Raw genomic sequence first — 12,897 nt, 5'->3', positions numbered from 1 at the left:
GTTTCTCACTTGCAGAGGAGTACAATTACATTTTTCGCTGAATTCCCACAAAAGCCTGAATTGCCTAGAGGCAGGGTGGTTTTCATTACTGTTCAACCCACTGCCTAACCAAAAAACATCATGGATATCCACTGAAAGTATGGCTCAGTGCTCACAGGTTAACCGAAACATAAAGTATGTGCCATGGAAATTGCAGTAAAATTCCTATGCTTTCAACATCTGCCTACACTTGAACCTCACATTTTGGAAACAACCCGAAGCGTGAAGGGAGAAGGGAAGAGCTGGGAAAATGTTTTGAGGTTGCGGACAATGTACATCTTCACCAGGATTTTGTTTGTCTGGTCATCCTGAAAACATTGCGGTTACAACTAAAGCTGCAGCCTGTCAAATGTTTATACCCAGGAAGTGAACAGAAAGCCACGGAGAGACCAGGTCAAGAGAATGGGGCAGTTTCTCAGCCAACAAGTTAGAAGCGCTCTGCTGAGTTCCCTGGCTCCATGCACAGTCTAGGAAGTCCCCCTGCTGCTTCTTGGTCTTTAACCTCAACAAGAAACCAGTGTGTGAAAACATGTCCCCTCTTGATGTCTACAGGAATTTGGTCGCTGGCTCCCCTTGGGGCCAAATCTTCAAACCCTTTTTTTGGGAGACTTTGAAATGGAAAAGGCTGCCTCTTCACCAGACGTGCTCCATAACTGAGCATGCAGAGATCCTCAGCTCTGTGGGCTCACGTTCCACTCTCAAAACTTTATTTTTCGTATTTGTGATTGTAGTGGCAGATGCTTGGGGTCATTTGGAGCTAGCCACCACACGGGGAAATACATTTGGCAGAACATTCTTGGTGTGAGTTCTCTGATCTCTTGAACTATACTGTCTGGTTTCTCATGGTTTGTGTGGAAGAAAAAAAAAAAAGAGGATGAAAGAACCAACAAAACTTTGCACTGCGCTGCGAAAATGTAAAGCACAATATAAGCATGAACCTCGGCGTGAACCTCTCAGGGATAAATATTCCCCAGATCCACCATGGTGTAGAATCCACCAGCTGTAGCAACGGGAGTAACAAGAGACGTGTCTTTCTCAAAGGGATTTGATGGACACTTGGCTATGTAGAGGGGATTAAAGACGGTGAGGTGAGAGTACGGATGCCCCAAGACTTGAACGTAAGTCTCCAGAACTGACTTAGGTGAGTTCTTGTCACAAGTTTCCCATCACCCTGAACAAACCACATTCCCACACGACATGCACGGATGTACGCCTACACGTTCACACAAACATCCTCACCCAGCTGGAGGACAGATGTGTGCTCCCAAACATGGCTGAGCCCGGGCGCACACACGCGTGCTGCCAAGCACAGATGTCCGCACACTCTAATTTCCGTCTCGGTTTTTGTTTCTGCTTTGTTTGGGGGTTTTGAACTGCGTGCTGATAAGGAACGTGGCATAAGCTTGACTTCGCCAGTGTTTGCACATTTCATTCTGTTGCTATGAAGTGTTCTGTACTGTTATATCTGGCAGCCCACATCCAGTTTTGACCTATACAAAGAACACGTGGGTTTACTTTTTTTTTTTTTAATAGTCTGGAATATGCTCATTCAACAGGATGGTAAATCCAGCTGTATCAGCAAAGTTAAGGATAACAGGCATGAAAGCTTCAGAAAAGACTCCAAAGCTTTTTCCCACAAGTCTTCTTTGTGCTCTAATACTTGATTTATTTTTCCCTTGTTAATGCTTTCTGAAGCCAGTAGCAAGGAAGGAATTAACGACACAGATTAAACGGGAGGACATGCTGACAGCACAGTAACTAAAGCAACCAAAAACGCATTGCAATTTTAGGAAGAGCCTGTGTTAAGAGTATCCTGACACCGACCTTATAGAAAGATGAGGGCAAAGATAAGCCCAGCGAACAGAGAGAACCGTGGGGCTGCGGACTGGGGACCACTTCAAGCATGCTGGCAGGATCCAGCACAATGCCATTTCGGTAGAGGCCCTGCAGAGCAAGAGGAGAGGGCTGCAAAGGAGCATGAAATCATGCCAGCGTCACACCTGGGAACACCGGTGTGCTGGAGAAGGTTTTGAGAAGTTGCTGTGAGGAAGGACAGCTGTATTCAGCAGACTGAGGGCTCTGAATGCTGCTTGTATTCCAGGGAATACCAGGATGCCCAGGAAAAAGTATATATTTTTTTTAATATGCTGCACTGTTGTGTGTTAACAGGTCAGAAAACAGGTCCCTTGGTCTTCTCCAGGCTTGAGCTGCAAATTTTCTGCTCTGCACATGTAAAATAGGAAGGAGGGAAAAAAAAAAAAATCACATAAAAAAATGTCTTCACAGATTCTGGTGAAAGCATTTCAAAGTCACTCATCACTAAAAGCAAATATGGCTGAGGGTCAAGGGCATGTGCCTGCTCAAGGCTCACCTTGAAGAAAATCCCTCCCTTTGGAAAATCTGAGTTTTATCCTGGCTGTGCTCACAGTCCAGCAGAGGCCCCTCGGCCCCTGCTGATGTGCGTTTCACCTGGGACTGGATTCAGACCAAGCAGGCAGCTGCTGCAAGTCCGCGACAGTGCTTTGCTCCATTCAGGCTTATTTATAACCAGAAGCTGATAATATCTCATTCAATTGGCTTCCCGTATTTTCTGTTTTGAAATTGGTGCTTTTATGTCTTGAAAACAGAGGAAGCAGAGGAAGGCAGAGCCTTCCCTGGAGGGGAGTACAAAGAGCAGCTTTATTCAGGTACGGATCCCAAGGGATATCAATCTAAAGCCATCAGCAAATTGTCACACTTGAAGCTACAATTTTCCAGTGAATCTGAATAGGCCCTTTCTCTCGCCATTCCAGTGGGACTTCATTGGCTTTCTGTGTCTTTGAAAAGAAGCCTGCAGAGAAAGAATTAAAAGGCAAGACAGAGCGGGAGAGTTGTTTAGAAATTCCCATTTTTGTTCATTAATTATGATGCAGCAATCTTGCACATTCTAGACGGGGATACTCAACCACTCTGGTGTTAGAGCACTAATCATTAGCACCAGTGCAGCAATAAAGAAGATTTAAACACCAAAATGAGCATCTAATACCTAAAACACAGTTTGGTTTTAGGATCAAAGTGAGCCCCTCCACACCTTATCTGCACACGTGAAGCTTGCCCAGCCCGGCTGTACTTGGCTCCTTTTTAACGAACGTACTCACAGTGAAAGCACCAGGATGAGAGGCATGGTAGATACTGGGCAGTAAGCATTAATATCTATTTCCTGCTGCATTTTTTCACTCTTCAGCGTCACACCATGCTCATTTGTGGGAGATGGCTCTGCATCTCAGAGCAAGGTCATTTTGCACGAGCACTGGTTCCAGCCTTGAAGGTGGATGGAACAGAGCAGCCTTCCCAGGGCAGCAAAACATTCAGCACAGCAGTAAGGCTGATCAGCATTTTAAGAGTGGCCGTGCACCGGGAGGATTAAAAACCTCCTGATTTGTGTAAAACAGCTGCAACTGCCTGCAAGGGTGAGGAGTGAATGCTGATTGCCTTGCAGTGCCAAGGGTTCCTGGCTGTGGGGCACGCACCTTTTCCTCTAGCGAGCAGCACAAGGCTGCTAAATTATTTCAGCTGTTCACCCTGAGCAGCTGCCATGTGCTAAGTGCCCTCTCAGGCCGTTTCCTGAGCATGGCTTTCACATTTTTCAACCGATAAGCACCATAATCCAGAAAGCGTTTTCAAAGAAAGGCTTTGCAAATTTAACTTAAACACACGTGGATGCGAACGTATGCATGTCAGCACAGGAGGACGGGACTTTTGGAGGGGCTAATGTTTTAATGCTAGTCAAATCAGCCTTTGCAAACTTCCACGTAGAGCGGCAGAATTCTTCTGCACATGTCACCGCTTTCTTTTGCTTGTCCTTTTTCAAACATCCTCTCACACGAATTGCTCCAGGGACTGGCCTTTGCCTTCGCTGTTTCATCAGAGCAGCTCTGACGGTGGTATTTCAAGTGTGAGGGTGTCTGCAGTGGTGCTGAGCCATGGCAGCTTTCACCTGCCCGGCCTTGAAGCTGCTCCTGATTAAAATGCTCCAGCAGCTGCACAGACGATCTCTGTCCGGCTATTGTCACGTCTTTCTGCGACATTGCACCCCATCAATCTGCTCGAGTCAGTGTGCCAATTCCCAGAGCGGCGATGAGAAAGCAGAAATCTTAGTCTGCCTGTATGTCTGCCCTGGATCTTCATTAATTAGGCTAGTGAGCCATTAATTAGGCTACCTATGCTCCTCTAGAGATGCTTAATGGTCCCTGTGTAAGGCAGTAGGGTTCACAGTATCGGGGATGGAGTCTGGCTGTTATCAGCTGGAACTCTTTTTCCTCGCTTGTCATCGAGGTCGCTTTGCTGTATTCCTGTTTTATTTACGAGCACGTTTAGATACAGTTCTGCTCATTTATGTACAAAGATGACACAGAGCACTCCTCTTAAACGCCAATGCCGTTGCACAGGTCCTGGCTCGCCTAATCCTTGGCTCAGGGTTTTGTAGAAAGATTGGGTCCAGCCGCATGGTTTGGGGCTCAGCCCCGTTCATGGCACCCCAGACATCATTGAATTCCGACTGTCATTTCTAAAGAGAAGCTTAAATAATGAGGTGAACGAGGTAGAAAAAAGTGAGTAAAAGGAAACCGCAGAAAGCCTGGGGTGAGAAGCGAGTTCTGGACATAGGAGTAGGGTAGCCAAAAACACCATAAAACCTCCAGCCCTTATGTACACAACCAATTTCTTCCCCTCGTTATTCAAGTTCTGAGTCTGATGCAACCCGGACTGGAATGTAGTAAGACTTGCAATGGCTTTCGTGTCCCACCAGATGTCAGCTCCTTTGCAGAGAAGGGCCCCGAGCCGGCTTCCACCTCTCCATGGTGCAAGAATTGCTGAGACGTTGCATCAGCTGCGGAGGTGTGCGGCTCTTCCTGGAGCCAACGGAGAGCCCAGCCCAGCAGGGTGCGAGGAGGAAAGCAGCACAACGTGCTCAGGTTTTCAAAGATTTCTTCTCTGGCGAAGAAATCGCCTTTCAGATTCTCCAGATTTGGGTGGCTCCTACCTACCTCTTCCAAAATGCTCGGTGATGACAAAGGAAGCGGTTCCAGCGGGGACCCAATGCAATGTTTTTGCCTGCCCCAAGAACAAGCCCGAGCGCATTCGTTTCACCCAGCCTGGTTTGTTGTGCCGTGGCACCTGGAGCACTCCAGCGGCTCCTGCACACGCTGCCTCCAGGGGTGTCTTGGACACAGAGCATCGGCTAGTGGGTATGGGTACCGGCCCTGTTTTCCGCTGGCAGTCAAATTAGAAATTTGTTTTTTAAGAATAATTGGTGCTCTGTTAGCACCTAGCCAGCCCTCGGTTCCCATTACAGACCCCTTCATCATGGGACATCAGAGCGGTTTGGAGGAGAGGAGCATTTTCTTTAATGGAAAAGGAACCACGGGTGTCAGGAGGCAAACGATAGCCCTGGTAATGTGCCGGTTGCCAGGGGCAGAGCAGGGTTTAGTGTCTAGCCCGGCTTTTGTTGCCGTCACCATACAATGCTCCCATTCAGGTGCTCCCAGGCCCCATTTTTCCTCCCTCGGTAGGAAGGGGAGACGTCAGCCCCTCCTCGGCGGTCACCTACCTTGCTCCTGAGGGGGGAGACCTCAGTTATCTCACGGCAGGTAGGGAGAGGAGGCTTGCTTACATTTTAGCTGAGAAAGAGTTAGGTTGGACGTGAGACAACCGAGTGCCAGGCCAGAGAGACATGAGGAGTCTGTCTGGGGCGCCCGTGAGGTTTCCAAAGACGTTTCTAAGACCCAGCGTCTGCCACAGATGCCTGCAGCCTGCCCCGTGAGCTGGGCTTGTCTCATTTCTCACCTTTCTCCCTTGCCTAACTTCTGCATTTTTGTACAGCTAAGGAAGGGGACTGACCCTTAGCGCTCGTTTTTCACCTACCTTGGTCCTGATAACAGCGATTAAATTAACAGTTGATTAAATTAATTCTGTTGCTGATTAAATGAAATCTGTTTTGTCTTCACAAAAAGCCACTGCCCCCGGCCTGCTGGGTGATCAGCTTTTTCTACAACTGCTTGGCCATGGCTACGGCAGCTGTCGGGCTCAGATTATCTGTTGCGTGGCGTACCTGTCTCCTTGGTCCCACAGGGCTTTTCCAGCCCGAGCAATGCACTGCGCGGGGGTTTGGTTTCTCCCACTCCAGTTCAGCCTGGTTTTGCCGGCCCCCTCCATAAAGATAGCTCCACGCATCCCTTATCACGCTAAACATTTGCCCTCGGGAATTGCTGACCCTGGCGAAATTCCTCGCGGTTTTGCAAAAGAAAAGAAAATATTTATTCATTCTCAGTGGCTTAGGGAGGTAAGCCTGGGTGTGTTAACCACTCACCTGTGAGTAGTCTTGTTCTCCTAAAGGATTAGGCTGCATGGGCACGGAGAGGGTGTTGCTGCGACGTTGTCTGGGCCTTGCTTTGGTCTCGGTGGCTGTGGTGGGTGCAAGGAACCCTGCACGCAGCAGGACACCCGAGGCGCACGCTCCGTGTGGCTGCAGTGACACCGAGCTGCCAATTCCTCACTCGCCCCGTGAACCCCCAAAACACAGGCGTCCCTCTAGGGGCAGTTAGCAATGTAGGGATCACAAAATGTAGATAAAACTCTTGTTTTCTACGAGCACAGTGTCTCATTTACAAAGCCCACCGCGCCATCGCAAACCTGTTCTCCTGCAGTGAGCGTCTGGCTGGATTCAAACCCCAGCAATTAGCGTGATTTAGTTTTTAAAGGATGGCATCGCGTCCGCTTCTGAACACCTTTCCGGGTGTTTTTACAGACATGATACAATAGGCGATGGTTCCGTATCTATCTATCTACCACTGACTCATTTTTTCAAAGGAAAGGCTTAATTTTAACCTCAAGCCGCAGTCCTGGTGAAACTAATACCCGTTAGCAGGTTTTCTTTCACTGAACGAGTACTGTTCTCTCTCGGAAATAACCGTCATGGTTTCCTTACACACAGCCCCATTTCTCCTACCGGAAAAAAAAAAAAAAGACAAAAGCCGCAAAAGGAGGTGAAAAACCACGTCTTGGCGATACGTGACGTCAGGCTTTTTCCTGCGCTGTTCAAACGGAAAGCACGGCCGCGTGGGTAGCGGTCTGACACCCTGCACACGATCACTGCTGACGAAGCAAAGGGGAGTTCGGTCCCGCTGGAAAGCCAATATTTGCTCTGCTATCTGCTGCTTGCTCCCTGGCACTATCTGGCGAGGATCGCAGGTGTGAGCGGGGTTTCTATGGTGGCTGTTGACACTCGGGCCAGCTTCGTGTTTTCCCACAAGATAAAACTGTCACGGTGCAGGGCTGGGGCGCGAAGCAGCTCAGCCGTGCGGGGACGGTCAGCTGCTGCGGGATGCCCTCCTTGTTACAGATTTATCGGTGGGAATGGGTACAAAACAGAGAAATGTGTAGCAAAGGGGTCTGGCAGCGCTCCCAAGCGCGGAGCTGCTACTGGGAGATGCTGGCGGCTCTCCCCAGGCATGGGCTTGCCTGGCGAGGGGCTCAGCTCCCGCTGGGGTTCCTCGTTCCTACCAAATCCCTCGCCTGCACCTGGAGGCCGGCGGGGTTTGCACAATCCGCTGGTTAGCTGCCGGGGAGAGGCAACGTGCCGAGCACGGGGATAATCCTTAAACCCCGAGCATCGGCCTGCCTGGCTGGAGTTAACCGGCTTTGAGACTCGTTCTGCCCTTTCTTCTCGTTTTCTCAGTTTTCCCCGCAGCCATTTCAGCGCAGGGGTGAGGACGCTGTGGGTCGGTCCTGTCCTTATGATGATGCTCGGAGCAAACGGCCCCAAATCAGCAGCGCAGCGCTCAGCCCACCGCGACGTGCACCAGGAGCAGGGCTGGTGCCTGGGGAGACCGTGGCCGGCAGCGGAGGCCGTGCAGCTCCACCAAAGGGCTGGAATTTGGTTAAAAAAGGCAAGGGAAACCAAAGGAAAGCATCCTTCCCCACCTAACTCCCTGCGTGCATCAACAGAGCTGGCTCCGGTCTCCAAACTCTCCCAGGATGAAGGCTTTACCCCAGTGCCCGGGTGGGGAACAGGCTATGAGAAGCCTTAAATCATTGGAAATCTTGTTGCTGCAGGAGATCCCCTTCTGGAGCCCGTTCCTGTGACACCGGTACAGCTCTGCACTGCGCAGCCTCTCGGGTAAAAGGCTCCTTTCCTGCAAAAAAAAATAAAAAATAAAAATAAAAAAGAGCCTCCTGCAGGGAGGAAGCAGAGGCCACGGTTTTGAGGCAAGCATTTCCCCACAGCCCCAGCTGGCCACGAAATGGCTCCCGTGGTCTTCTCCTGCTGCAACAGCTCCTGGGGGGGGTCTTGCAGCAGGCGGCGGGTGTGAGAGCGGTTTTCAGGCTCGGTTTGCTGTGAGCGTTGTGTGCTGTGGTATTGGGCCCACGCAGCGAGGAGAAAATCCCATGCGGGATGTTTGGAAAGATTTTGGGGTTTAGGTCATCTGACCGGGGTACAGGAGGGTCTCTCAAATTTGGGTTACGAAACCTGTTGAACCTTTGCTCAGCAGTGACTGCACCTGCTGAGAAACTCCACAGGGCACTGGAAAAAAAAAGTCTTATTTTTGCTTAAGTTTTTCACGTTTTAACTTAAAAGATGAATTTTAAACATGGAAGCTAAAACCAAGCCAGAGAGGCTTGAGGCTTGCAGGCTTTTTAAGTAGGTAATGCCAGGCCTTTGGTTTTTTCTCGAACCTGTGAGAGGTACGTGAAGAAAACAAGCACAAATCACAAAAGGATTTTTCCATCCCCAAATGTTCGCTCTAAAAATAAAACGTTACCAGTGGTGGCAATTTCCAGTTACACGGTGTCTGATCTGCGCTCGACTTTTGTGCCTTTAAATGGCTTTCCTGTAGGAGCTGGCATTTTCTGTGGATGCAATTATTTGCTTCACCTGGGGAAGAGATGCCCAATTAGCAGCTGCTCAGCCAGACCTTTCCGTTCCGTGTCTCGGGATCCTGCTCCCACCCTGTGACCGCGCTGCCTGCGGCCAGCGCTGGTTTGTGCAGAATTGCACAGGCGAAGACATCATGTGAGAGCTTAAACTTCGCGTTGCGGAGAGCCAGCGCCTCTGTGAGAAGCCTTTCAGGCAGCTTTGTCCGTCTGGGCTTTTTGCTAATGCGAACACGATGCTGGCAAGCGGCTAAATGCCATTTCGTGGGGGTGAACGCTGCAGACGGACGGAGGGACGGATGTCCGACATGCAGCAGGCACGCAGGACACGGTGAAACAGCCCCGTGGTGGCAATGCCTGGCGTGCCGCTGGTTTGTGGTCCCCACAGCACCCCGAGGCTTCTCCTCGGCACGCAGCCGAAATGCTCGGCTTGGTTTTCACGAGGCTCGTTGTAGACAGGTTGCACGCATGGTTCTTCCGATCGCCTGCGCGCGGTCGGCCTGCTGACTTCTGCGTAACGAAAGCCAGGGCCAGCAGCAAACCTCACTTCAAGCCCTTGCAGGCCCAAGAGCTTTGCACGCCCTTGCTCACGCCGAGCTTTGCGTGGCTTCAGTCCCTCCCGGCCGAGCCGGAGCCTCGCCACCCGCCCTTCCCCGGCGGAGGTAACACGGCCCCTCCGGACATCGCCTGTTTGTGTTTCAACCGATCCGCTGCCTCCGCAGCACCACCAGCCCCGCCGGGCAACGTGCACCGGCACCTCCCCACACCTCGTTGCACCACAAACCCCCCTCCGCGGGATGCCTGAGATGCCCAGACGTGATTTCTGAGCTCTCCCAAGCCGAAGGGCAGGAGGGGCGAGCTCTCTGCGGCACGCAGCGGTTACACGAGGCGAGGGGCGGCGCGGGGAGCCCTCAGTTCTCCAGACAAGTTGGAGCAGAAATGACCTCCCTGAAACCCGGAGCCAGGCTCCTGCGCGCGCTGACCAAACGGGCCAGAAAACTGTCCAAAGGGGAGAATTCATTTGTATTCCCAGCACGTAGCTGCACTACCAGGGTTTGTACAGGCATATTGCCACGTCCGTACAATTTGTTTATGGCACATAGCACGCGTGAGGCTCTGCGCATTTTATTTTTATTACTCATTTTCGTGATAATGCCGTTGACTGCTCCGGAGGCTACAAGATTCATAACTTGGGGCTGGTACAGACAACACCTCATTTTCAGCAGTCTGGGGAGGCTTTTGGTGATGCCCTCCTCAAAGCTTGAATTCTGCAGAGGGCCTGGCACGGTGCATGGGCAGAAAACGCGGTGGCAGAGGCCTGTAAGACCTTCTCCTCTTCCACTACCAGCCTTGAAAGTCAGAGGCATCTGCTCTTGCCAGAGCCTGACGTGAAGCCACTCGACAGCTTGCAGGCAGCCAGGACAAGCACATCACACCCAGCGGGGCAGCTCTGCGACCCGTGCGTGTCCCTGGCACCGCTGGCGAGCTGGCCTGGCCCCGCAGGACGCGGCGGCAGGCGACAACAGCCCTGCAGAGGAGCCAGGAACGCAGGACAGGGCAGGCTGCGGCCCCTCGGGCTGAGCCGTCTGCATGGGGGCCCCAGAAGGGCAGCAGGAAAAATCCATTGAATTAGGGGCAAGAGGCTCAGGCAACGGGAATTGTCTTTTCTGACTTCTCTTGCCTCTAATTCCATGCAGGATTCAAGTCACGGGATGGCTGAATGCGCATTTATCTTCCTCGTTGTGCAGCTTGGACGAACCCCAGGGGAATTTCCAGCACTTATTACCCCGCTGAACGGCACCTTTCTTCTGCTCCAGGCAGGCGGGGAGGATCATTTGCAGCTGGGGAAACCGAGGCACGGCCAGGCACGGTGGTGGCTGGCCGGAGGAGAGCCCAGCCATGCAGCTCCCCCCCAGCCCCGCTGCCACCTCCCGTGCCGACCCTCCCCAAAAGCGCCTGCGCGGGGCCAGTGGCTCGCAGGGCATCGGCCGGGCAGCTCCTCCGGGATGGCGGAGGAGGGATGGGGAGGAGAAGCTGCGGGTGCCCCGGCGAAATAAGCTGGGATGCTCCTGCACAGCTTTTCTTCTTCTATTCGTACTGAAGAGGTGTGTCTGGGCAGTCTGCCCATCCCTTCTCCCTCATTATTTTTCTCTATTTTTGAGAAAGAGATCTTATTATGAAAATTCATGATTAAAAAAAAAAATCACACTCAGATCTGCAGAAAACTTGCACATTTCAGGAAATATGCGGGGGGTAGAAAGCTTTATAGGTCTCTAAAAAAAATCCCCTGCTATATTTCAAGGTCTGGTGGTCAGGGTTGGAGGAATATTTTTGTCTGAGATCTACAAAACCTGCTCTTCAGTAATCCGGCGTCGCTGATCTCTGACACCTTGAACAGGTCTCCAGCAAAATCCGGACAGACCGGCATGTGCTGTGCAGGCACCCCCAGCCTGTTCCTTCCGAGGAGATGAGGAGCCAGCTTTATTTCATGGCTCTTGTGCAACAGGTGAAATATTAGCAGCTCCTTGCAACTCCCTTTTAAAAAAAGGCTTCCAAGCAGAGCTTCTGTTGCTTCAATTTTAGGGGACGATTTTGTTGCCCAGTGTATTTTGCCGCAAGGAAGTTTGTCAACCTCAACTCTCCTTTTGTGAGTTTTCCTCATACCCGTATCACATTTTTGCTGTGTTAGTTTATCTGCCTCCGAGGATCCCTTTGTTAGCTCTCCCCACAACTCCTCGTCAGCTCCTTTCATTCCTTTACTTTTGCACCCTTGAAGCAGCTCCCAGCCCGTCACGCCCCACCCTTCAGGCAGCTTCATCCCAAAGCAAACAGATTTGCTGCCTTTCATCTTTCGCACCAATCTTCGGATAAACAACTGTTTTATTGCTTTTTCTGGGCATGCCTCCCGTTTGCAGAGGCATTTCTACCTGCTGCTCCAAGGGCTCACGCTTCTTTGGTGGCAGACCCCCCAGCTTCTCTCCGGGCCACTCAAACAGGCAGCTGATCCTGCTTTGGGGGAGAAAAATGGAAAAAACGTCGGTCCCTCTCCTGTTTGTCCTTGCTTTCTCCCTCGCATCACCAGTGCAGCCTGCAGCCATCGGGACAGAGGGAGGAGGAGTGCAGGACTGGAGCTGGGGAGATGCTGCTTGGCACCACCTGGGCATCGCATCGGATCCACGCGGGGCTCCCCTGCAGCACATCCTTCCTAGGCAAAACCCAACGGGGGGCTTTCCCTGCTGCTGGAGGCAAACCGACATCTGTCTGTCCGTCCGTCCGTCCGTCCGTCCGTCCATCCATCCATCCACCCACCCACCCACCCATCCATCCCCCAGACACACGGAGCTGTCCCCAAAGGCACGGCTGCCGCAGCGGCACCAGAGGAAGGGACACCAGGGGGGGAGCCAAGAGCCACCGCGTGGCCAAAGGCCCACGTCCCCAGCAGCCGCCAGCAGGCAGCTTTTATGGAAAGCTCGTACAAAGCAGGAACTGATCCCTTCCCCGCTTTGCCCGTCCAGCCTTGGGAACGTGGAGATTTAGTGCTCCCTGAGGCACCGGCTGCACCAGGGCTGGTGCGCTTCCTAACAAACCCTTTTGTCTGAGCTCTTTTTGAACTTTCAGGCGCACATACTTCTGGTCTCAACAACATCCTGTGACACGGAGCGCATGATTAACGTTGCTGTGTGTGACAAAACGCTTCTCGCCTTTGTCTGGGGCCGTCCGCCTGAGCGCTCGCCCCGTGCTTGTGCAGCTGCCGGTCCTCGATCGCTGCCCGCTGCCGTGGCTGGGGCGTCCACGCCAGCTCCACGCTCAGGATGGGTGCTTGGTTTCACCCTAGGATGCTCTTCTCCGTGTCTCTGCTCACCATAGCCCCTATCACAGCTCCTTGCAGCGGGCCCAGGCTATCCCTGGACCTTCCGCCACGTGTGTCCGGGAGCGGCGCGCACCTGC

At 52.1% G+C, this 12,897-nt stretch overlaps 1 long non-coding RNA gene across 1 annotated transcript; it reads right to left on the bottom strand.

Annotated features, from left to right (window-relative positions):
• Positions 1 to 1,936: 1,936 nt before the first annotated feature.
• Positions 1,937 to 3,935, bottom strand: LOC106046485 (uncharacterized). The gene is made up of 3 exons (XR_001213255.3): positions 3,177 to 3,935; positions 2,411 to 2,869; positions 1,937 to 2,262 (listed from the first exon to the last, which is right to left on the bottom strand). It is a non-coding gene; the product is annotated as an uncharacterized lncRNA (long non-coding RNA).
• Between the last annotated feature and the right edge of the window lie 8,962 nt (positions 3,936 to 12,897).

This window comes from Anser cygnoides, chromosome 12 (assembly GCF_040182565.1).
Source record: "Anser cygnoides isolate HZ-2024a breed goose chromosome 12, Taihu_goose_T2T_genome, whole genome shotgun sequence".
NCBI classification, from domain to species: Eukaryota; Metazoa; Chordata; class Aves; order Anseriformes; family Anatidae; genus Anser; species Anser cygnoides.
This window is presented reverse-complemented; position numbering and strand designations above follow the sequence as displayed.